This window comes from Dendrobates tinctorius, unplaced genomic scaffold (assembly GCF_039654945.1).
Source record: "Dendrobates tinctorius isolate UK_male_01 unplaced genomic scaffold, ASM3965494v1 ptg000065l, whole genome shotgun sequence".
NCBI lineage: Eukaryota > Metazoa > Chordata > Amphibia > Anura > Dendrobatidae > Dendrobates > Dendrobates tinctorius.
In genome coordinates, this window is record NW_027361733.1 from 1,179,949 (window position 1) to 1,204,177 (window position 24,229).

At 41.6% G+C, this 24,229-nt stretch overlaps 2 protein-coding genes and 1 non-coding gene across 13 annotated transcripts in view; 2 read left to right on the forward strand and 1 right to left on the reverse strand.

Annotated features, from left to right (window-relative positions):
* Window positions 1–19,169, reverse strand: part of LOC141094650 (uncharacterized) — a 68,067-nt gene extending 48,898 nt beyond the window's left edge. Inside the window, exons 1-5 of one of the 3 annotated variants that reach the window (XM_073580480.1) lie at window positions 19,040–19,169; window positions 17,654–17,725; window positions 17,508–17,568; window positions 17,327–17,398; window positions 17,204–17,237 (exon numbers count right to left, since the gene is read on the reverse strand). The gene's annotated coding sequence lies outside the window, so the exon portion shown is untranslated. Of the gene's footprint in view, window positions 1–8,528; window positions 8,660–13,321; window positions 13,456–17,203; window positions 17,238–17,326; window positions 17,399–17,507; window positions 17,569–17,653; window positions 17,726–19,039 lie in introns of those variants that run through there. The other 2 variants (XM_073580481.1, XM_073580482.1) reach the window with 2 other exon arrangements.
* LOC141094652 (uncharacterized) overlaps window positions 1–24,229 on the forward strand; it is an 803,576-nt gene that overhangs the window by 731,472 nt on the left and 47,875 nt on the right. For 2 of the 9 annotated variants that reach the window (XR_012233146.1, XR_012233145.1), the window contains exons 1-2: window positions 20,678–20,822; window positions 20,914–20,985. The exons of 1 other annotated variant lie outside the window; for it this stretch is intronic. The gene's annotated coding sequence lies outside the window, so the exon portion shown is untranslated. Of the gene's footprint in view, window positions 1–20,667; window positions 20,823–20,913; window positions 20,986–24,229 lie in introns of those variants that run through there. 6 more of the 9 variants (XM_073580489.1, XM_073580484.1, XM_073580488.1 and 3 more) reach the window with 6 other exon arrangements.
* On the forward strand, window positions 13,494–13,684 carry LOC141094968 (U2 spliceosomal RNA). The gene has a single exon (XR_012233229.1). It is a non-coding gene; the product is annotated as a U2 spliceosomal RNA (small nuclear RNA).

A 24,229-nucleotide genomic window follows, 5' to 3' on the forward strand; every position in this document is an offset into this window, starting at 1 on the left:
TTTTGGACACTGGACACTTTTGGATTGTGTGAGGCCCACTGATATCTGAGCGCTATGTGACAGGCTCGATGGCACAGCTGTGACCAAAGTGATTAGAGGATAAGGGAGATTTTGAATCTCTGCACACACTTTTGGACACTGGACACTTTTGGATTGTGTGGGGCCCACTGATATCTGAGCGCTATGTGACAGGCTCGATGGCACAGCTGTGACCAAAGTGACTAGAGGATAAGGGAGATTTTGAATCTCTGCACACACTTTTGGACACTAGATGGACACTTTTGGATTGTGTGAGGCACACTGATATCTGAGCGCTATGTGACAGGCTCGATGGCACAGCTGTGACCAAAGTGACTAGAGGATAAGGGAGATTTTGAATCTCTGCACACACTTTTGGACACTGGACACTTTTGGATTGTGTGAGGCCCAATGAATATCTGAGCGCTATGTGACAGGCTCGATGGCACAGCTGTGACAAAAGTGACTAGAGGATAAGGGAGATTGGATTGCTTTTAAAAAAGCAGTTTGCGGAGCAGTGGGTAAACAGCAATGCAGGAATGTCAGGAAGCCTTAGAAGGCAGCCCAACAACCAACACCACTGATACACCACTATATAGCCTACCCTTGCACTGCACACACAGTGACTGGTGTGTTGTGCAGGCCAAATTGCTAGCAGCAGAAGCAGTTTTTTTTTCTTCTCAGCAGGACAAAAAAAAAAAATTGGGATTGCTTTTAAAAAAGCAGTTTGCGGAGCAGTGGGTAAACAGCAATGCAGGAATGTCAGGAAGCCTTAGAAGGCAGCCCAACAACCAACACCACTGATACACCACTATATAGCCTCCCCTTGCACTGCACACACAGTGACTGGTGTGTTGTGCAGGCCAAATCGCTAGCAGAAGCAGTTTTTTTGTCTTCTTCCCTGCCTAACGCTCTCCCTACAGAATCAGCAGCAACCTCTCCCTATACTAAGATCGGCAGAAGTAAGATGGCGGTCGGCGTGCACACCCTTTTATACCCCCTGTGACGCCCACCAAAGCAAGCCAATCACTTGCATGCCCTTCTGAAAGATGGTGGTGACCCGTGCCTATGTCATCACGTTGCCCACAGTGTCCGTGGATCCTGATTGGCTGAAAAAGAGCGCAAAACAAACTTTTGAAACGCGACTTTGGCGCGTAAGTCGCCGACCTCGTGGCCGACCTCATCCTAGGGTCGGGTTTCGTTTCATGAAACCCGACTTTGCTAAAAGTCGGCGACTTTTGAATTTTTTCAACCCGTTTCGCTCAACTCTATTAACCACTATTTGGTATGCTGTTTTTATGATCATTTGGCTGACACTTGCACAATCTCTTTTGGAGTATTGCTATAGGTTGCAGGCTGTATTATGAGCCTAGGGTTGCTATAGTTATGTCACATGGATGACTTTTAAATGTTTTTAAATGTTTGTGTTGGTTTTTTCATGTCCAATAAAATTTGCTTCTAAACGCTATTTCATGGTTTGTGGTGATCCCCCTTTTATGGCCTTCTTCTTTGTGTTTGTTATAGCCTTTACATATAGGCCTGGGTTGGGTCCTGCTTATTTTATTCAACCGTGGTGCCCCCGCTTGCGGTTTCCAATTACAAGTTATATGTGGTCGCTCTTTTTCTTCCACATTTTCTGGGTGTGGCACACGGCTTCTTAAACCAGTTCTCTATATTTATAAGTGTATTTGGTGTATCTTTCTACAAATTTGAAGTATGGATTTAGCGGCCAGAGAAGCTGCATGGAGCAATCAGGCCACTGGGATTTTTGATACTGGGCCTATGTTATCAGGCAATGTGAACATGGGTGATGCTGATTTTCAGAGTATTTCAAGAGAGTTGTTAGGACTACATAAGTCACTTACCAAGACATGGTGGAACATTAAAACGTTGGAGGAGTATAAAAAACTTGATTTAGTCCCCAGAGGTCTTAGGATTCAAATTTTCCCGGCATGGGAAGCTGATATAGATTTTCAAAGGACCTGGGAGAGTGGCCTTTTGAACTGCTCGAAGATTATTATGGACATGCTTATTCAGCATAACCAGGGAATCTTGACTATTATTAAGGATAAAATCAAGGCCTTTGAAGTAAAGATGGATAAATTTGATAAAAAATCTCTGGTTGAGCCCTTTCAAATTCAGCTTAAATCCACCATTGACATTTTTGAGAAAGAAGTCATTGGGGTCAAAAAACAAAAATTCAAAAGAGATCAAACTGATTTTAAGGATGGACGTGCATATAGATGGGTGCACAAGGGTAATAGAAGGGTCACTGGCCTAAGTAATACGACGGGCGGTAATGTAGCCACTTTGCACGAACTTCCATCAAGTGATTTTTTGTCATCCGAACCAAGCGATGCAGAAGGCGCAGTAGGAGGGGCCGACGGAAGAGATATCATACAAAGTAAACGGACCCGCTACTTCAGACCTTGGTCCCCCAAGCACAAACGGGAGACCCGGCAGAACAGGAGACGGTGATGACCCTTCACACATTGGAGACTTTTCCAGAGTCTGGTAAGCTCCAAATTATAAATTTATCTACTTATAAACTGACAGATGTGGAGATCTCTGTCTTAGAGAAGGGACTTTCTTTCTGTCCAACAGACTAGACAAATTTACTTTGATCAAGGATGTTTATTTGTTTTGCAGACAGTTGACCTTCAAGCTTTTATACCATCAGCCTTCAGCGATTGACAACCTACCCATGAATGAAAGACAAGCTTTCAGAGATCTGTTGGATTTACTTGATGAAAGTGATGTGGGTCACGGGAGGAGGAAATTTCTGGGTAGGTTACCATCACAGGCTACCCCTTCTTTTCCTCTGTTCCCAGCAGTGCAAATTTTCTTTGACACTGTGTGTAGGGAGATAAGGGGCCTTAAACTCGATCCCAATAAGGGAAGGAATCTGAGTATGTCTGAACAGGCAGTTATTGCAAAGTTAGGTTCAAACCGTGACTTTGTGATTCGCGAAGCCGACAAAGGCAGCAATTTGGTCATTTGGCCAGTTGAGCTATACCTCAAAGAGGCAAAGCGCCAACTTACAAACTCAGATTGTTACCAAATTTTACCCTCTGATCCCTCACATGCATTCAAGGCTAAGTTGAATCGGTTGTTGGACTCTGCCTTTATGTGTAATATCATTAATAAACGAGAAAAGGATTTCATGACAAGCCACCATCCCAGAACACCAACTTTTTACATGCTCCCAAAGGTACACAAATCCTTACAAGAACCTCCAGGGAGGCCTATTGTGTCTGGGATTTGTGGCTTGTTGGAACGTCCTTGTATATATATGGACTTCTTTTTACAACCATTGGTAGCTTCCCTCAGATCCTTTGTAAGAGACTCCACTTTCTTAATACAACAATTATAGGATCTAACAGTTCCATCTGGCACTTGGCTTGTCACACTGGATGTCGAGTCGCTGTATACTTGTATACATCATGATCTTGGTATTCAAGCGGTTTCTTTCTTCCTAGATCGGAACTCTACTGGAGATAGAAAACACGATTCGTTCCTGTTGGACTTGTTGTTCTTCATATTGGACAAAAATCACTTTATCTTTGACCGTGTCCACTACAGGCAAGTCACTTGCACCGCGATGGGCGCACGTTGTGCGCCCTCGTATGCAAACCTCTTTCTGGGGTGGTGGGAGGTCACCAGGGTGTTCTGTCTTGAGGCATTTTCAAAGTCTGTTGTCAATTGGTACCGTTATATTGATGACATTCTGTTTCTCTGGACAGGCACCTTGGAAGAATGCCAACATTTTGTTGGGATTTTTAATACCAATCCTTGGAATATCCAGTTGACCTCACACTTTTCACAGAGTGAAGTGGAATTCTTGGATCTCAAGCTTGTTGTGAGTGGCTCCCGTATCACTACTACGCAATATCGGAAGCCTACATCCACTAATAGCTTGTTACATTTTACGAGCTTTCATCCCCAACACCTCAAGAATGGTATCCCCAAGGGCCAATTTTATCGGGCCAAAAGAAACTGCACTACCAAGGAGGATTTCTTGTTGCAGGCACGGGACTTAACCTGTCGTTTCAGGGATAGGGGATATCCTAAGATGGTAATTACGAAAGCATTTATGGCTGCAAGGGATGTAGACAGGGACCGACTGTTACAACCTTGGGCTAAGGGGTCTTCCAAGCCATTGGGTATTATCACCCCCTATAACAATCAATGGCAAGATGTACGGGGGATTCTAGCTAGGCACTGGGGGATTCTTCTTAGCGAATCCAGATTGAAGCCCCACATCTCTACACAACCTAGTCTGGTGGCAAGGAGGGCTAGGAATCTTAAGGACTGTTTGAGCCACAGCCATTTTAAACAGCCGGTTAAGAGACTTAATAGGGGCATACGGCTCAATGGCACTTTCCCTTGTGGAAACTGCAATATGTGCCCGTTTATGATTAGTGATAACATTCTCACCCTGCCTTCTTTCCCGTTTCAGATCAAGACGGACATCTATTTCAACTGTAAATCTCGTTATCTGGTTTATGCCTTAATATGTCCCTGCCCAAAAATCTATGTGGGACAGACAACTCAGGAATTGAGGAGGCGGATGCAGCAGCATTGCTCAAGTATCACCACTGCCAAAAAGGACATCGAAAAAGGCAACACAATTACGCCAGTTGCCGCACATTACTTGGCTGAACACAATTCACAATGGGTTGGAACCAGGATCCTTGGTTTGGAATCTGTACAACCGGACATTAGGGGAGGGGACATCACTTTGGAGCTCCTTAGGCGTGAATCCAAATGGATTTTCAATCTCAACTCACTAGCCCCTGTTGGTCTGAATGAGTATCTACTGTTTACAGGATTTTATAAGCAAACCTGACTCGTTGGTCCAGATGCCTCTGTTGGTATCAGTGGCACCGAGTCCTTTCATGCGTCCTTTGTTACAACTCTTCTGCATTTTTTAGGCTTTTTTGGGTCATATAAACAGCATACCAATCTTTTTCTTATAATCAACATTGATCTGTATATATGCACAGGTTGTCTCTAATGAGTTGTTTGATATGTCCAGCTCTCTTCTGGGGGTTTACCTCAGTTTGTGAAAACCCTACAGCAATATTGTATGGTTTGTACTATTTAATATCTTGGCTATGTGGTTTACTATGGCCATTTTCTAATCTGTTTATTATAGGTGTAAGACTTCTCATCCAATATAGCCAGTATATGCCATACATTGTTTCCTCTGTATGTTTGAGAGGCAAAAAGGCTAATAAATCTTGCTTATACTCATATCATTAGCATTTTTTTATACCCTATTGTATAATACAGAGCAGGGTACCAATTTTTTCCTGCCATCACCATTTAGTGGACAATCTATTTCTAGGTGAACATTGGCTGTTGCCCTATGACCCTTTATTTGTACTTTTGTTATCTGGGGCATCTTTGATTCTTCTTTTTGATTATATATAACAGTTTCTTTGGGCATCGCGGGTTGGCCCATAAGTGGCTTTTTTCATCAAACTATTTTCTTGGGTAATTGTCGCTGGCTCACATGGGCTCCTCTGCCATCTAAACATACATTATACCACATTTTGTGAGTCTGGTTTTATACCAGTATTATTTGGTACAGACTATGAGTAATATCTTACATCCATTGTCAAACAACACCATTGTTTGCCCATCACTATTTGGCCTCCAGGTCGTTGTCCAGAAAGACTGGTCGGTAGGCCTTTAAAATGTGTAGTTCTTTGGAACTGTTTGATTTCATCCGTCTTTGTGAAATAACATCCCTATGTGATTTCTGATTATCACTAAGTTTTTAATAACATCATCTCACCTTTTTGATGAATTACCATCATGATGCGCTTTAGGTTTTCTATGTGGTGCGTCCTATATATCACAAGTGGTTACCATACAGCCACCCTTAGATATTATACCATATATTGTTAGAGGATATTTCTTTCTGTTTTTCCTGGCTAGGGTTATACCACTGTAATATCTCAATACAGGACATCTCTGTGCACAATCGTCGACACCATGAGTGTATATATCATCTTGTTTTGGATACGGTTCGTGTAGCATATTTTATAAGCGATATCAGTCTAATATTCTATTCAGCACATATGTCCTAATTTGGGGCATTTAGGTAGCAAGTCTGCAGACATTTGTCGTTGCACTGCTATCTTCATAAACGATGCGCTTTTTTTATTAGGCCTGTTTCGCCGCTTTTGCTACTATACTATTACTCCTGGCTGCTATATGTATATATCGACTATTATATCATATGATGTGCCAGAGACACGGAGATGTCTAGTGCCTGTGCTGTCACCTCTTTGCGCACGTACATTTCTTTATTGTTACTATGACAACTTGGTGTCATTATGTACTTCCTATATTTAGGAATGCGCTACATGAGTGTTCTATGCTGATAGGACTTTCCCATGATTAGTATTCAATTTTATTTAGTTACTTGCCGCGCTTTCTATTATATCTGGTAGCCATTTGTACACAATGTGCATTACACTGCACGGTGCGCCATTGTACACCCATTGTTTCCATTATCATCATTATAACATCATGCCCAGACGTACTCTCTGCATTTAGGGGATCAGCGCTGAGACTCCCTAGCACATGCGCTGTTTGTTCTACTTCATGGTCATTATTACTGGTGCCTATTTTGCGTTTAATAAATCGCTGTACTTGCTAGCACACCGATACTTCTGGTCGCTATACAAACTGAAAATCACACTGTACGATGTACCATTGGTTTAGGGATGGTTAGCGCGCATGCTGCCACTCTCCGACACACGCGCAATCTCTCTTGTTACACCGTTACCATGGCTACCCGAATCTATGACGTACTTCCTGTATTGAAGGAACAAGAGCTCGCGCTGTGATTTTTTGGCGCTTGCGCTCTGTGTTTGTCTGGTGATCACCATGACAACCTCACGAGAGCACTCAATAGTGTCCGGTTACATGACCAACAGAGCATGTGCATTCCACTTTGCCCTTTTATCACATGCCTCTCCTGTGTTTAATGAGTTTCCCAATGGCCTGGTAAGCGGCGCAGCTGCGCACTATTGTTCAATTACTGACTGTATTTAAGGACATGACTATACCATGTTTACTACCCCTGACGAAGCCACTGCGGGTGGCGACACACGTCGGGCATGCATTGCACCTGGCTCTACTCCATATGGGTCTTTATATGTAGCACCATTTCCCTCATGTAAATTAATATGAGTGTTTTTTCCAGCCTGTGGTTTTAATACCTGCATATTTGAACAGCTATCCTAGTGGTAACTATCATGACCTCGTCCCTGAACCCGTATGCACTTCATCTGTATGTATCTTTGTGATCTCAGTGATTCATTTCTCAATTTGGTCACTGCTTATATATTTTTTATTGTGTATGGCTCTTGCAATTATTTGTCATCTTGCTTATTTTTGCCTTGCAGGGTTCAGAGGTTCAGATTAGATATAATATATGGTTTTTGTATCCTTAGCAGGGCATCTTATATTTAACCACTATTTGGTATGCTGTTTTTATGATCATTTGGCTGACACTTGCACAATCTCTTTTGGAGTATTGCTATAGGTTGCAGGCTGTATTATGAGCCTAGGGTTGCTATAGCTATGTCACATGGATGACTTTTAAATGTTTTTAAATGTTTGTGTTGGTTTATTCATGTCCAATAAAATTTGCTTCTAAACACTATTTCCTGGTTTGTGGTGATCTCCCTTTTATGGCCTATCTTCTTCTTTGTGTTTGTTATAGCCTTTACATATAGGCCTGGGTTGGATCCTTCTTATTGTATTCAACCGTGGTGCCCCCGCTTCCGTTTTCCAGTAAATAGGATGTGTTCCATCCATGGAACACTATGATAGGATTCATTCCATTCATAGAACACAATGCTTGGATGTGTTCTATTCCTGGAACACTTTGGATCACTGGAACAATGGGACCACGTGTCACAATGGGCAGCCCAGAGTCTGCAGCAGCTGCGCAGTAGTAGTCAGCTACAGTCTGCTGAGGGAGCCTCAGCAGACAGGTGGGGGGGATGCTCGCTCGCTGGTTACAATATCTGGCACCAGGAGAGTTAAAGCAAGACCTTTCTTTTAGGGAGGGTAGATGGGTGGTGTAGGAGCAGTGCTCCTCTGGCCTCTTTCCTAGTACTGAAGCGCGTTTGACCGTGAGGGGAGGGTGGCCTAAAAAAAGGGTTGGCCTATGCAAATTAAAAGCGCGTGGAGTGGAATCCTGGGGGAAAAAAAAAAATAAATCAGCCGCCTGCGCTTTTGTTATGCGCCCAGACTTGGTTTGAATGTCTTCCTCAGGGTGGTGTCTGTGTCATTCTCCACAATGGGTGTCTGTCTTAAGCCCTGTGGCCTTGCAAGCGGCAAACCATTTCTGGTTATCGCTTCTCGGCCTTTTGGCTTCGATCTTAGTGTTGGAGTCAGAGGGCAGGTGGTGGTCACCAGATCTCTTTCTCGGCCTGTCTTTTTAGACTGCTGCTATTGGGAAGGAAGAAAGGTGGTCTGGTTACCTTTCGGCGTGGAAGGATTCTCGGATCGTGGAGGATTTACTTCTGGTGACGGGAGATTCTGGATACGTTGGACGGAGGGGATCGAGCCTGGTCAGGTTTTTTTTAAAACTTTGCTAGGTTTTTTCTTTGTGCTGTTGGAGGAAAATGGAGAATGAGGCGGAAGAATTTTTCCTGAAGGACACAATCCGATTCGTGGTGGAGAAGGATTACAGGCAAGTTAAAAACTTAAATTTCTTGCATTCAAGAATCTTTTCTCCCCTATTGAAGATCGACGATGAGGATTATTTTTGTGTGCAGTCCTTTTCAAATAAAGGTGTGCATGACGTGACTCTTAACTCATTAAGTCTGTGTGAGAAGGTTCTTGCTCGTTTTAGACAGGAGCAGCATGTAGAAGTGATGAGAGGTATCACCGCTTTGCCGCTCTTCCAGTTTGAGCAGAGAGTTCTCACCATTCATATGTACAACCCTTTTGTTAGAGAAGAAGATATAAGGTTATATCTCATGAAGTTTTGTTCAGTTGTTTTGTTTAAGAAACGATGTTTAACTTCTTTTGGGGCTTGGAATGGCAAGAGATTGTACCAAGTCATCTTTAAAAAAGACCCCGATCAGGAGGGGGGTGTATTAATGCCCCCTCCAACTGTCTTTATAAAACGGGACAGGGGTTTTTTGTTTTTTTCTCATATGCCACCCTTTTGTAAAACGTGCCAGAAGTACGGTCACGTGGGTGAAGATTGTGTTTTGTGCAAGGAATGCCCGAATCAAATGCATCAGGTTGCTATGTGTCCGAGGCGGCGCGGAGGTGCTTCAGGGTCTTGGGCTGAGGAAGTGACTGAGCTGGAAGTCCAGGAACAGTCTTCTCCTGGTGATGCTCCACAGGAGGATGCGTCACGTCTATATATGAGCAACAGGGAGAAGAGAGAAGAAAAGAAGAAGAAAGAAGAAGAAAAAAAGAAGAAGAAAGAAGAGAAGAAGAAAGAAGAGAAGAAGAAAGAAGAGAAGAAGAAAGAAGATGGGAAGAAAGAAGAGAAGAAGAAAGAAGATGAGAAGGAAAAACATAAGAGAGAAGATAAGAATGAAGAAAGCAGAAGGGAAGAGGATAAAGGAAGGGATGTAGAGAAAGAGGAGGCAGGAGGTGCAACAGTGGATTCTCCAGGGTGTAGCTTGGAAGAACCCAGTGGTGGGGCACCGCAGACAGAGTCTCAGGTGTCATCAAATATTCCCTGTGGTCAAGAAGAGATGGATTTAAGTAGAGAAACATTAAAGAGAAATACAGAGGAGAAAGAATCTGAGGAGGAGGTGGAGGATATGAGTGGGAAGAAGGCTCGGGGGAGTTTTTCACCTTTTTTTGGGTCTTTATCCCCCTCTAGCGCTTCAGAGGACAACTCCTTAATAATTGACGAGAGGTATTTAGTGTCTGATGAGGGTGGGGGAAGCCCTTTGATAAATGTTAAGAGATGATCACCATATGTTCCCTGAATGTTCAGGGGTTAAACAATTTATATAAACGAACAGCCTTATACGATTTTTTAAATAACGAAAAATATGACTTTGTTTTTTTACAGGAATGTAATTTGCAAAGGAAAATGAGTTATGAATTTTTACGTGGTATTTGGAAGGGTAATATGGTTTTTTCAGGAGGGAATGAATCAAAGAGCGATGGGGTAGGGTTCCTGTGTTCAAGAGAGTGGGAGGTGGTGGGACATGAGGAAATTTATCCTGGCCGGATTCTAAGAGTAGATGTCAAGAAGGAAGGAAAGAAATGTCGTTGTTTTTGTATATATGCTAATGTTGAGAAAAGTCAGAGGTTGCATCTCTTTGAAATCTTACAGCTTTTTTTACCAGGTACGGATCCTGTTTTAATTGGGGGTGATTTTAACTGCCAATTGAAGAAAGAGCGGGATGGGTCTGTATCATATCTAAAAAGCATTATTTCCTCTTTTAATCTAAGGGATGTATGGGCTTTGGACGGGAGTAGGAAAGAGTTTGAGGTCACATGGTCGGCTAGAGGGTGTTCATCCAGGATCGACCATTTTTTTATTTCCGATGCTTTTAAATGCTCTTCGTTTAAAACAAGTAGTAATCCCTTTTCTGATCATAAGCTTATTATATGTACTTTAAATTTAAATCCTTCTGTTAGGAAAAAATCTTCACATTGGAAGTTGAATACTTCTCTATTGCAAGGTGAAGGTTTTAAAGAAAAATTTAGGTTGTTTTATGAAAAGTTTAAAAATTGTAAGAAGGGTTTTAAGTGTATTTTGGAATGGTGGGATTTTATGAAGAGCAGGATTAAAATTTTTTTTATTAAGTTGGGTAAAAAAGAAGCCGAGGTAAAACGACATTTTTATAATTCTTTAAATGCTAATCTACAATGTTTCTGTTTTTAAGAACAATGGTATTGAAATGGATAAATTAATTAGTGAAACCAAAGAAAAGATTAATAAAGCCCTTAAAGAAAAAGGGAAAGAGATTATTTTTAACTCTAGAGTGAGAGTGCTGGAGGAGGATGAGAAGTGCACAAAATTCTTCTTTAAAAAAATTTGCGGAAAAAAAGATTATATTGAAGTTTTGGAGGGAGAGGTGAGTCCAGAAGGGAAGGCATCAAAAGCTAAAGCATTTTATGATGAACTATTTTCCCGGAAAAATGTTGATGCGTCATTGAAAGGTCATTTTTTAGGATGTCTTAATAAGTTTTTTAAAAAAGAAGATAAAGATGTTTTAATGAAGGGTTTCACGAAGGAGGAAGTTTTTAATACAGTTAATACTTTACAAAATCAGAAAACACCAGGGGTAGACGGTCTCCCAGTTGAATTTTATAAAGTTGTATGGGATGTTATTGGAGAAGATTTTTATGAGGTTTTTTTAAAAATAGAGTCTTCTTTTAATATTCCTAAATCATGGGAGGAGGGTCTTATCGTTTTATTACATAAGAAAGGGGATAAAGAGCAGATTAAAAATTGGCGACCTATCACATTGTTAAATACGGATTATAAAATATACGCTAAATTGCTGGCCAATAGATTAAAAAAAATAATTGGGTCAGTAATTGAGGTGGATCAGTCGTGTGCAGTCCCAAATCGTAAGATCAGCGATTCGTTAATTCTTTTAAGAGATATCATATGGGACGTGGCCGATAGGAGGCAAAAGCTGGCACTGGTATCGTTGGACTTTGAGAAGCCATATGATAGGGTGTCACATGAGTTTTTATTTGCAGTATTGGAAAAAATGGGATGTCCTGGTGTTTTTATCAATCGTATCAAATGTTTATATAATTTATGTTTTAGCCGGATTTCAGTTAATGGGATCTTATCGGGGAATATTAGCGTTGACTGTGGGGTAAAGCAGGGGTGCCCTTTGTCACCAATTCTCTTTATTTGTGCTATAGAGCCCCTTTTATCCGCTTTTAGGAAGGACAAAGTGATTAATGGTTTTTTTATTCCTGGCAGCAACAAAGAGCAAGTAAAAGTGATAGCTTACATGGATGATGTAACGGTGTTAGTACAAGATCTTAGAAGTTTTAACAGAGTGATAAGAACAGTGGAATGGTTTGGTGGGGCATCTGGTTTTAAAGTAAATTTGGAAAAATCGGGTGTTTTATCCATGGGTAACTTTGTTTTTGATGGTAATTGCAAACTTATGAGACTGTCTGAGGTAAAAGTTTTAGGGGTGTTTTTTACGGAGTCAGGTGGGAATGTGAAGAATTGGGAGTCACTGCTTGAAAGGGTAAGAAAAAAGATTATCTTTTGGAATCTAAGAAGTTTGACGCTGGAGGGGAAGATTTTAATAATAAAACAGGTTTTACTTCCAATAATTTTATATGTGTCAACTATTTTCATACCACCAGTCAATATTATGAGGAAAGTTATTAAATTATGTTTTAATTTTTTGTGGAAATCAAAAATGGAGAGATTAAAAAGGGATGAGATATATAAGTCAAAAAGGAAAGGAGGGAAAAGTTTCCCAAACATTAGGGAATTTTTATATGCAAAATACCTGGCTAATTGCATATGCACTTTATTAGGTCCCGACTCTAGGTTAAAATCTTTTACGATTTACAACATGGGTTTCTTTATAAGAAATTATAAGTGGCTTAATATACACTTAAATAGGCCATATAGATTTTTGCCGTCTGGAAATTATGTGGTTTTAGAGAAAATTTTAAGGGAGTATGATTTGAGAAAGGTGGATGTGAACATTCTGAGGAACCATAAGAAGATTTTAAAAATACTGGAGGGGAGAGTGATTGTAAGCCCAGTGGAGCACTTCTCTTCTAGTATTGTTGACAGGATCTGGTCAAACGTGAACACAAATTACTTATGCAATGAACACAAAGATTTGCTATGGTGTTGCATTAAAGACTGTTTGCCAACCAGGGAATTTCAGCACAGGAGGGGTCTGGTGAGATTCGAGAAATGTCCCAGAAAGAAATGTACAGCCCCAGAAACTCCCTTACATATATTTTGGAATTGTAAGTTTGCACAATCTGTATGGCATAAAATGTGTACTTTAATTAAGGTTTTAAGTAATATGAATTTTTTAGATTTTAATATTATTTTTTATGGAATAGGGATAAAGGAAAATGTTTTTAAGGTAGCATGGATAATTTTAACATGTGTAAAAATGGCACTTTGGAAAGTTCGAAACATTATACTTTTTAAACATGAGGAGGTGTCGGTGGAACAATGTGTGAAATTATGTTTAAGTTATATGTATTTATATTTCTGGAGAGATAAAGTGCTATTTGGCGAAAGAAAAGCAAATGTGATATGGAAACCCAAAGATTGGAACATGCTTACCCTATGAAGTTTTTTCTTCTTTTGGAATATTGTAACCCCCTGTAAAAGGAAAAGATATTTATCTTTAAAAAATGCAACACAGCAAATAACAAAAGAATGCATAGAAGTTAAAATCAAAAGATGATAAATATCAGATGTACACGATGATGGATATATGAGTCTTCCTGCTTTGGAGGCTTTTGTAATCTGAGTATCAAAAAAAAAAAAAAATCTGTTCTTATCAGTTTAATATCTGATACGTCCCCTATCTGGGGACCATATATTAAATGGATTTTTAGAACAGGGAGATGGAAAAAGAGCTTGCTCACTTCACTCCACGTATCAGCCCAGTATGGCAGTTTCTCTGGGAATGGTGCACTCACTCTCTTAAGCGGTTTCCAAAGACAGATTGAATTGAAATCGGGATAAGCAAGTAGTGTTTTCAAAGCATGATTTGAATGCTTTTTTCAAATGTCGCTGCTCTGCAATTAGTTTTTCTTGGTCCAAGTTGCACCTTTCCGATTCCTTATCCTTGATTTAACTTGACCAACTCTTCTACTACTACTACTACTACTACAACTACTCTTATTCACCGCTATATGGGAGGCATTGCACTGTATTCAATGTGTCCGTAAAATAACGATCTATCTTGGCCTTTGCTGCTTGGTAGGTATAGGTGTGACAAGCTGCAGTAATGTGTTTGGCTTTGGATAGCTACATTTCTGCACACCCACCTGCTACAAGGCCTGCAGCCCCTTCGCCTCAGAACTTCCCCAGTCTTAATTCAAGCATTCAATTCCTACCACATCCCTCATGCAATGATATGTCATTTCATTTTTGAAACATTGTCCCCTCTTGTGGCCTTTCAAATTTGAAATTTACTGTTCAATTTTGAATTAATTCATATATGAATTAAATGGAAAAGCAACAATTTATCTGGCGAGTTATTTGAATGTTCGGCCTACGTCCACCTGTCTGACAGACGGTATTCTAGTGGCTTGTAGCAGCAGCAGCTAGGTGCGCTGCTTGCCTGCAGTAAATAGGATGTGTTCCATCCATAGAACACAATCAATGCTTGGATGTGTTCTATTCCTGGAACACTTTGGATCACTGGAACAATGGGACCACGTGTCACAATGGGCAGCTTAGAGTCTGTAGCAGCTGTGTGTAGTAGTAGTCAGCTTCAGTCTGCTGAGGGAGCCTCAGCAGACAGGTGGGGGGATGATCGCTCGCTGGTTACAAAATCCGGCACCAGGAGAGATAAAGTAAGACATTTCATTTAGGGAGGGTAGAGAGGCGGTGTAGGAGCAGTGCTCCTCTGGCCTCTTTCCTAGCACTGAAGCGCGTTGGACCGTGAGGGGAGGGTGGCCTGAAAAAAAGGGGATAGGCTAAGCAAATTAAAAGTGCATGGCGCTGAAACCTGGGAAAACCAAAAAATTTGCCGCCTGCGCTTTTGTTATGTGCACAGAGTTGATTTGAATGTCTTCCTCAGGGTAGTGTCTGTGTCATTCTCCACAAGGGGTGCCTGTCTTAAGCCCTGTGGCCTTGCAAGCGGCAAACCATTTCTGGTTATCGCTTCTTGGCCTTTTGGCTAAGATCTTGTGTCTTTGCCTTGAGGTTCTTTGAGTGCTGACCCTCGGCCTTCTAGCATTGTCACTTCGGTGGCTTAAGCCAATTGCTGCTATAGGGGGACAGCGAGGAAGAAACGGAAAGGCGATCCCTGAGGCGTGACTATGGGAATCAAGCTGAAGTTTGCTGGGACTGGGGGCCCCCGGGTCAAGAATGGATTCCGTATTGAAATTTCTGAAGAAAAGAAGCTACACTTCTCCCTGTCTTACCTGGTGAATGCTATCTTCTATGAAGCCTTGGTGATAAAGAAGACTGATATCGTTTGCCTGCAAGAGTTCAGGAAAGATGGAAGGTACGTGCTTGTCCTTTCTACTATCAACATGTATATCGTGGCACTACTGCGTTGGTGCACAAAAGAAGGTTCCCACACCAGTGTAAATAATGAAAGAAATTTTTGGCACTCAACTTGTCGCAAAGTGAAGATTTTATTTGCAGTCTCAAATTTAGACGTTTCGGCTTATACAAACAAGCCTTCATCAGTATGCTGCAAATCAGATACAGGTATAGAATACAAGTCAGATGCTACATAATGTACAATCAATATGGTTCAAACATCAAGTACAGTGGGGAAAAAAAGTATTTAGTCAGTCAGCAATAGTGCAAGTTCCACCACTTAAAAAGATGAGAGGCGTCTGTAATTTACATCATAGGTAGACCTCAACTATGGGAGACAAACTGAGAAAAAAAAATCCAGAAAATCACATTGTCTGTTTTTTTTTCATTTTATTTGCATATTATGGTGGAAAATAAGTATTTGGTCAGAAACAAAATTTCATCTCAATACTTTGTGATATATCCTTTGTTGGCAATGACAGAGGTCAAACGTTTTCTGTAAGTCTTCACAAGGTTGCCACACACTGTTGTTGGTATGTTGGCCCATTCCTCCATGCAGATCTCCTCTAGAGCAGTGATGTTTTTGGCTTTTCGCTTGGCAACACGGACTTTCAACTCCCTCCAAAGGTTTTCTATAGGGTTGAGATCTGGAGACTGGCTAGGCCACTCCAGGACCTTGAAATGCTTCTTACGAAGCCACTCCTTCGTTGCCCTGGCGGTGTGCTTTGGATCATTGTCATGTTGAAAGACCCAGCCACGTTTCATCTTCAATGCCCTTGCTGATGGAAGGAGGTTTGCACTCAAAATCTCACGATACATGGCCCCATTCATTCTTTCATGTACCCGGATCAGTCGTCCTGGCCCCTTTGCAGAGAAACATCCCCAAAGCATGATGTTTCCACCACCATGCTTTACAGTAGGTATGGTGTTTAATGGATGCAACTCAGTATTCTTTTTCCTCCAAACACGACAAGTTGTGTTTCTACCAAACAGTTCCAGTTTGGTTTCATCAGACCATAGGACATTCTCCCAAAACTCCTCTGGATCATCCAAATGCTCTCTAGCAAACTTCAGACGGGCCCGGACATGTACAGGCTTAAGCAGTGGGACACGTCTGGCACTGCAGGATCTGAGTCCATGGTGGCGTAGTGTGTTACTTATGGTAGGCCTTGTTACATTGGTCCCAGCTCTCTGCAGTTCATTCACTAGGTCCCCCCGCGTGGTTCTGGGATTTTTGCTCACCGTTCTTGTGATCATTCTGACACCACGGGGTGGGATTTTGCGTGGAGCACCAGATCGAGGGAGATTATCAGTGGTCTTGTATGTCTTCCATTTTCTAATTATTGCTCCCACAGTTGATTTCTTCACTCCAAGCTGGTTGGCTATTGCAGATTCAGTCTTCCCAGCCTGGTGCAGGGCTACAATTTTGTTTCTGGTGTCCTTTGACAGCTCTTTGGTCTTCACCATAGTGGAGTTTGGAGTCAGACTGTTTGAGGGTGTGCACAGGTGTCTTTTTATACTGATAACAAGTTTAAACAGGTGCCATTACTACAGGTAATGAGTGGAGGAAAGAGGAGACTCTTAAAGAAGAAGTTACAGGTCTGTGAGAGCCAGAAATCTTGATTGCTTGTTTCTGACCAAATACTTATTTTCCACCATAATATGCAAATAAAATGAAAAAAAAACAGACAATGTGATTTTCTGGATTTTTTTTTTCAGTTTGTCTCCCATAGTTGAGGTCTACCTATGATGTAAATTACAGACTCCTCTCATCTTTTTAAGTGGTGGAACTTGCACTATTGCTGACTGACTAAATACTTTTTTTCCCCACTGTAAATACCAAAATAAATATTCAAAAAAGTGCAATTGTGATGGGAGGGATGGGTTGAGGTATGAGGGATTAGGAAAAAAAAGGAAAAAGGCGGAAGTATTGTAACCTACCCAGACTGCTCTCTTGGAAAGATTTGCAATGTATCTAGAGTAAACAGTATATATATGTGAGATAATCGTATCAATTGTGTAGACGAGAAAGCGTAAACTAATCTTAGATTTGTTACTACTCACTTAATATCTAGTCACCACTATATTGATGGTGGGGATAGTGCGATCCTTTTTAAAGATTATCCTTGCGCTTATCTTGAAAAGATATAGTGAAATAAAATAAAAACAAAGAAAAATGTCCACAATAAAGTGCTGCCATATGGTTGCACCTTGATAAAGTGCTAAGTGTATGTAAGATACCAACCGGCAATAATTTGTGGCTGGACTAGCAGGAAGTAATTCCATAAGAGGTTTAAATAAGAGGTCTGTAGATCAAAACAAAGGATGAGAGGAATTCACACAATATGCTCAGAAATACATGATCATCATATCCCATATGTACCCACTCACTTGGTGTTAAGTCTGTTGTCGCTTAGGACTCAATGCTGCATAGGATCAGGTATGTCATTCTGAGTGATGTAGCTGTATGGGACGATATACACTCACTGGCCACTTTATTAGGTACACCATGCTAGTAAGGGGTTGGACCCCCTTTTGCCTTCAGAACTGCCTCAATTCTTCGTGGCAGAGATTCAACAAGGTGCTGGAAGCATTCCTCAGAGATTTTGGACCATATTGACATGATGGCATCACACAGTTGGCGCAGATTTGTCGGCTGCACATCCCTGATGCGAATCTCCTGTTCCACCACATCCCAAAGATGCTCTATTGGATTGAGATCTGGTGACTGAGGAGGCCATTTGAGTACAGTAAACTCATTGTCATGTTCAAGAAACCAATCTGAGATGATTCGAGCTTTATGACATGGCGCATTATCCTGCTGAAAGTAGCCATCAGATGTTGGGTACATTGTGGTCATAAAGGGATGGACATGGTCAGCAACAATACTCAGGTAGGCTGTGGCGTTGCAACGATGCTCAATTGGTACCAAGGGGCCCAAAGAGTGCCCAGAAAAAATTCCCCACACCATGACACCACCACCACCAGTCTGAACCGTTGATACAAGGCAGGATGGATCCATGCTTTCATGTTGTTTACGCCAAATTCTGACCCTACCATCCGAATGTCGCAGCAGAAATCGAGACTCATCAGACCAGGCAACGTTTTTCCAATCTTCTACTGTCCAATTTCGATGAGCTTGTGCAAATTGTAGCCTCAGTTTCCTGTTCTTAGCTGAGAGGAGTGGTACCCAGTGTGGTCTTCTGCTGCTGTAGCCCATCTGCCTCAAAGTTCGACGCACTGTGCGTTCAGAGATGCTCTTCTGCCTACCTTGGTTGTAACGGGTGGCAATTTGAGTCACTGTTGCCTTTCTATCAGCTCGAACCAGTCTGCCCATTCTCCTCTGACCTCTGGCATCAACATGGCATTTCCGGCCACAGAACTGCCGCTCACTGGATTTTTTTTCTTTTTCGGAACATTCTCTGTAAACCCTAGAGATGGTTGTGCGTGAAAATCCCAGTAGATCAGCAGTTTCTGAAATTCTCAGACCAGCCCTTCTGGCACCAACAATCATGCCACGTTCAAAGGCACTCAAATCACCTTTCTTCCCCATACTGATGCTCGGTTTGAACTGCAGGAGATTGTCTTGACCATGTCTACATGCCTAAATGCACTGAGTTGCCGCCATGTGATTGGCTGATTAGAAATTAAGTCTTAACACACAGTTGGACAGGTGTACCTAATAAAGTGGCCAGTGAGTGTATATAGTGCATGAGGGGTTAAGTCTCCCTGTAAACTATTTACATGCCTGAATGCACGCAGAGGAGATGTGCTTACCGTTAGTGGGTGGCGGCGTAATGTGTCCTGGAAAACGCGGTATCCACCGCTTGTAGCCTGGGTGTACAAGGCCCATGATGTGATTGCTAAATAGGCGGTGGGCAGGACAGCCTCAGATTGACTGGGCTGCGTCACCGGAAGTGACGTTGCCGCCCATGTGAACGTGAGATCAGGCATAAAGAAACAGAGGGGCGTGTTGTGGGAGGTAACGCTGGACTGCACAGCGATTAACCATGTGTGTAACAGCTTTCATGCTGTCAGGGTTCCTGTATTGGGAGGGAGCTTGTAGGAGAAAGAAGAGGGAACGCTCATGTATCAATCAGATTGAGTGGAGGCTATGTGTGAAAGACATGAACTCTGTATGAAATAATGGTAAATAACTAATAAATTAGTCATTGGGGATGATATGAAAGTGTCACACATGTATTGTACAATGATTAAACCAGTGGTGAAGGGGAATAAATTAAAGCTTCCTGTTACAAAGTGAGGAGGGATATATCTATTGATATTATAGAAAAAAAAGGGAAAAAGGACACAATTGAATACAGGAATAAAAAGGTAGTCTAGATATGCTGATAAGTAAAAGAATTAGCTTGAAGGAGGCAGGGAGGGAGAGTCCGAGGGAGAAACAAGGACAATCGGTGACAATGGGTGGTTTCACCAATGTACAAAAGACCGCAAATACCTGATCAAATGCCCTTGCGGTCTTTTGTACATTGGTGAAACCACCCAATCTATCAGGGACCGCATAAGCAAGCATAAATCCACAATCAGGTGTGGCAATACACTATTACCCCTACCATATCATTTTATTACAGCTGGGCACACCATCCCTCAATTGAAATTTTGTGTTATTGAGCACGTACCCTTTCCTCGGAGGGTTGGTAATCGTATCCAACTCTTGAAAAGAAGAGAGGCCTTCTGGATACATGAATTACAAACTCTCACACCGAGAGGTCTCAATAGAGAGTATGATTTATTATCTTTCATATGATGGGTCTAAGACTATACTTCTTCACAATTTTGTAGAAATTAGATGGTCATTATTTTTGTCAATGAGTCATGTTATCATTACAGGATTACTAACATATTTTCTTAATTTTACAGAGTCGTCGATTTTGAACTACACGCAATTGTCACCGATTGTCCTTGTTTCTCCCTCGGACTCTCCCTCCCTGCCTCCTTCAAGCTAATTCTTTTACTTATCAGCATATCTAGACTACCTTTTGATTCCTGTATTCAATTGTGTCCTTTTTCCCTTTTTTTTCTATAATATCAATAGATATATCCCTCCTCACTTTGTAACAGGAAGCTTTAATTTATTCCCCTTCACCACTGGTTTAATCATTGTACAATACATGTGTGACACTTTCATATCATCCCCAATGACTAATTTATTAGTTATTTACCATTATTTCATACAGAGTTCATGTCTTTCACACATAGCCTCCACTCAATCTGATTGATACATGAGCGTTCCCTCTTCTCTTTCTCCTACAAGCTCCCTCCCAATACAGGAACCCTGACAGCATGAAAGCTGTTACACACATGGTTAATCGCTGTGCAGTCCAGCGTTACCTCCCACAACACGCCCCTCTGTTTCTTTATGCCTGATCTCACGTTCACATGGGCGGCAACGTCACTTCCGGTGACGCGGCCCAGTCAATCTGAGGCTGTCCCGCCCACCGCCTATTTAGCAATCACATCATGGGCCTTGTACACCCAGGCTACAAGCGGTGGATACCGCGTTTTCCAGGACACATTACGCCGCCACCCACTAACGGTAAGCACATCTCCTCTGCGTGCATTCAGGCGTGTAAATAGTTTACAGGGAGACTTAACCCCTCATGCACTATATATATCGTCCCATACAGCTACATCACTCAGAGTGACATACCTGATCCTATGCAGCATTGAGTCCTAAGCGACAACAGACTTAACACCAAGTGAGTGGGTACATATGGGATATGATGATCATGTATTTCTGAGCATATTGAGTGAATTCCTCTCATCTTTTGTTTTGATCTACAGACCTCTTATTTAAACCTCTTATGGAATTACTTCCTGCTAGTCCAGCCACAAATTATTGCCGGTTGGTATCTTACATACACTTAGCACTTTATCAAGGTGCAACCATATGGCAGCACTTTATTGTGGACATTTTTCTTTGTTTTTATTTTACTTCACTATATCTTTTCAAGATAAACGCAAGGATAATCTTTAAAAAGGATCGCACTATCCCCACCATCAATATAGTGGTGACTAGATATTAAGTGAGTAGTAACAAATCTAAGATTAGTTTACGCTTTCTCGTCTACACAATTGATACGATTATCTCACATATTATATATACTGTTTACTCTAGATACGTTGCAAATCTTTCCAAGAGAGCAGTCTGGGTAGGTTACAGTACTTCCGCCTTTTTCCTTTTTTTTCCTAATCCCTCATACCTCAACCCATCCCTCCCATCACTATTGCACTTTTTTGAATATTTATTTTGGTATTTACTTGATGTTTGAACCATATTGATTGTACATTATGTAGCATCTGACTTGTATTCTATACCTGTATCTGATTTGCAGCATACTGATGAAGGCTTGTTTGTATAAGCCGAAACGTCTAAATTTGAGACTGCAAATAAAATCTTCACTTTGCGACAAGTTGAGTGCCAAAAATTTCTTTCATTGTCCTTTCTACTATGGCTGCTTGCCAAAACCTCTATAGAACCTTGAAAGGCCTTACTGAGAGCACCCTTCTAGATGGACTTACATTCACCATCCTTTATTCTAAGGGGGATGTCCCGGTGGTTGTGTTTATGCACAATCCCATTTGGCATTACTGCTTTTCTGAGGAGACATTGTACTTTTGTTCAGTATTCCCATAAGATCAATAATGAAGAGGGCTTGTGGACTGGGAAATACAAGTACTTTGTCAGATTTGCGGCGGACCCCCAGGGACCAGGGGGCATGCACTATCCGCCCATGAGTTTTTCAATTGGAAGAGATACTGGCTTTTTGTACTTTCCTGATGCTCCTTTCTTCTGTAGAAGGTGTAGTAGGTATGGTCACATCCAGGAGTGCTGCAGTAATCGACCAACCTACAGGAGGTGTAACGAGACCGGTCACATGGCGAAAGACTGCAGGAACCAGGTAAAATGTGATGCTTGCGGGGAGGATGGACATGTCCTTCGGGAGTGTCGGGCCAGAATCACACCTAAGTCCTTTGCACAAGTGACCGTGGAAGGGCCTGCTGCTCCAACTATTGCCACTGATGCTCCACGGAGCCCTCTTGCAGATCTTGGGGAAGCAATTGCTCCTGGTGTGGAAATGGATGACTCCGTGATTGCAAATATACTAGAGGAGGCTCAGGTCCAGTCCCCTGTGCCAGTTGGTTTTGGTAGGGAAATCTCTGAAGTGGAATCGCCTCTCCCTCCCCAGTCTGGTGTCCGTGGAGAGGGGGAAATGGACTTGTCTAAAACCCCGGAGATTTCTTGGAGTGATACTGCCTCGGAGGAGCCTGGGGGTGGTGGTCAAGGAGACTGGTCTGCCGACAGGTCCTCTAATGAGGATGAGCCTGATGTTGCCAATAAAAAGTCAAGGACTGAGTGTCTTTCTGTTGCGGCTGTATGTGACAGTCCGGTGGTTTCTCGTGATGATTACCCCTCAAATGTCTTTTCTCCACAGGATGTGACATTTGGTATCCCGCCGAGTGGCAATAACTTTGATATGCTTGATATAGGTTGAATTTGTGTCTATTTTTAGTTTTTTTTTTCCCCTTTTATGCCGCATCATTCTGGCTGGGACATAGTGTCCCTTAATGTTAGACAAATTAGATCAGTTACCCGTAGAACAACGGTTCTGGATTATCTTATGGGTCTGAGTGCTGATGTCTACTGCCTACAAGAATGCGGTATATTTGAAGCTCCTGGGGATAAAGACTGGCCATATGGTCAGCATGTCTGGTCGGGATCAAGTTCAAATAAAAATGATGGGGTGGGAATTTTAGTTAGTAACAAGAATATTATTATTGATAGTTACACGGTTGTGGAGGTGAGTCGGTGTATTATTGTTTTTCTAAGTTATAGGGGATGGAAGGTTAGAATTATTAATTTATATTGTTCTACAAAAAAACAGGAGAGGCTTGATCTTCTTGAGAAATTGAGTGTTTTTCTTCCAGGGAAAATCCCTACAGTTTTTGTTGGTGACTTTAATTGTGCCACAGAAGGTAATGTGGACATTACGGGGAAAAAGTTGTCCCAATTAATTCTTGATTTTTCTTTCTCAGATGCAGCAATTTTTGGGTATGGCATTCCACCACAGCCAACATATTATGCTGACCGAGTTAACATTACATCAAGGATAGATAGGATGTTATTTTCTAAAAATATGGTTTGTTCAAGTTATGTTCAACATAAGGTACCTTTTTCTGACCATGAATGCTTGTGTGGAGTGTTTAGTGCGAATGGGGATATGGTGTGTGGGGGTGGGGTATGGAAATTGAATACAAGGTTGCTGGAGGATGAAGAGGTGATGAGTGAGTTGGAGAGAAGGTATGTAAGTTGGAGGTGGCGTAAGCGTGATTTTGATAATGTGCTTGAATGGTGGGATTGGGTGAAGTTGCAGTTTAAAAGGTTCTTTAAAAAATGGGGCTACAAAAAAGCTGCCAGATATCGTAATAGATTTAATGATCTAAGCAGACAGATTGACTGGTTACGAGGGTGTGCTGTAAATGGGATGGAAGTGTCTGATCAGCTCGAGGTTGCAAGAAATGAGTTAAAATGTCTTATGGACGAAAAAGGTAAAGAAATTATTTACCATACGATAATAGAGCATTTGGAAAAAAATGAAAAATGTACGAGGTATTTTTTTTTAAAAAATGAATGGAAGGAAGTTGGATTTGAGCGAAGTGGTTGGTGAAGATGGATCTTGTGTGACTGGGGAGAAAGTTTTGAAGGAGGTGAATGGTTTTTATAGTAAGTTGTATGATGAAAAAGGGATCGATCCTGGGCTTGTGTTGCATGTATTGAGTGTTGTGGAGAAGAGACTTGGTTCAGATGAGTGCGATATTCTGTGTGATGATGTTATTTTGGATGAGGTGAAGAAAGCTGTCATGAGTGCTAAAAAGAATAAGACTCCTGGGAAGGATGGGCTGCCGGTGGAATTGTATGTGAAAGCTTGGGAGTTTTTAGGT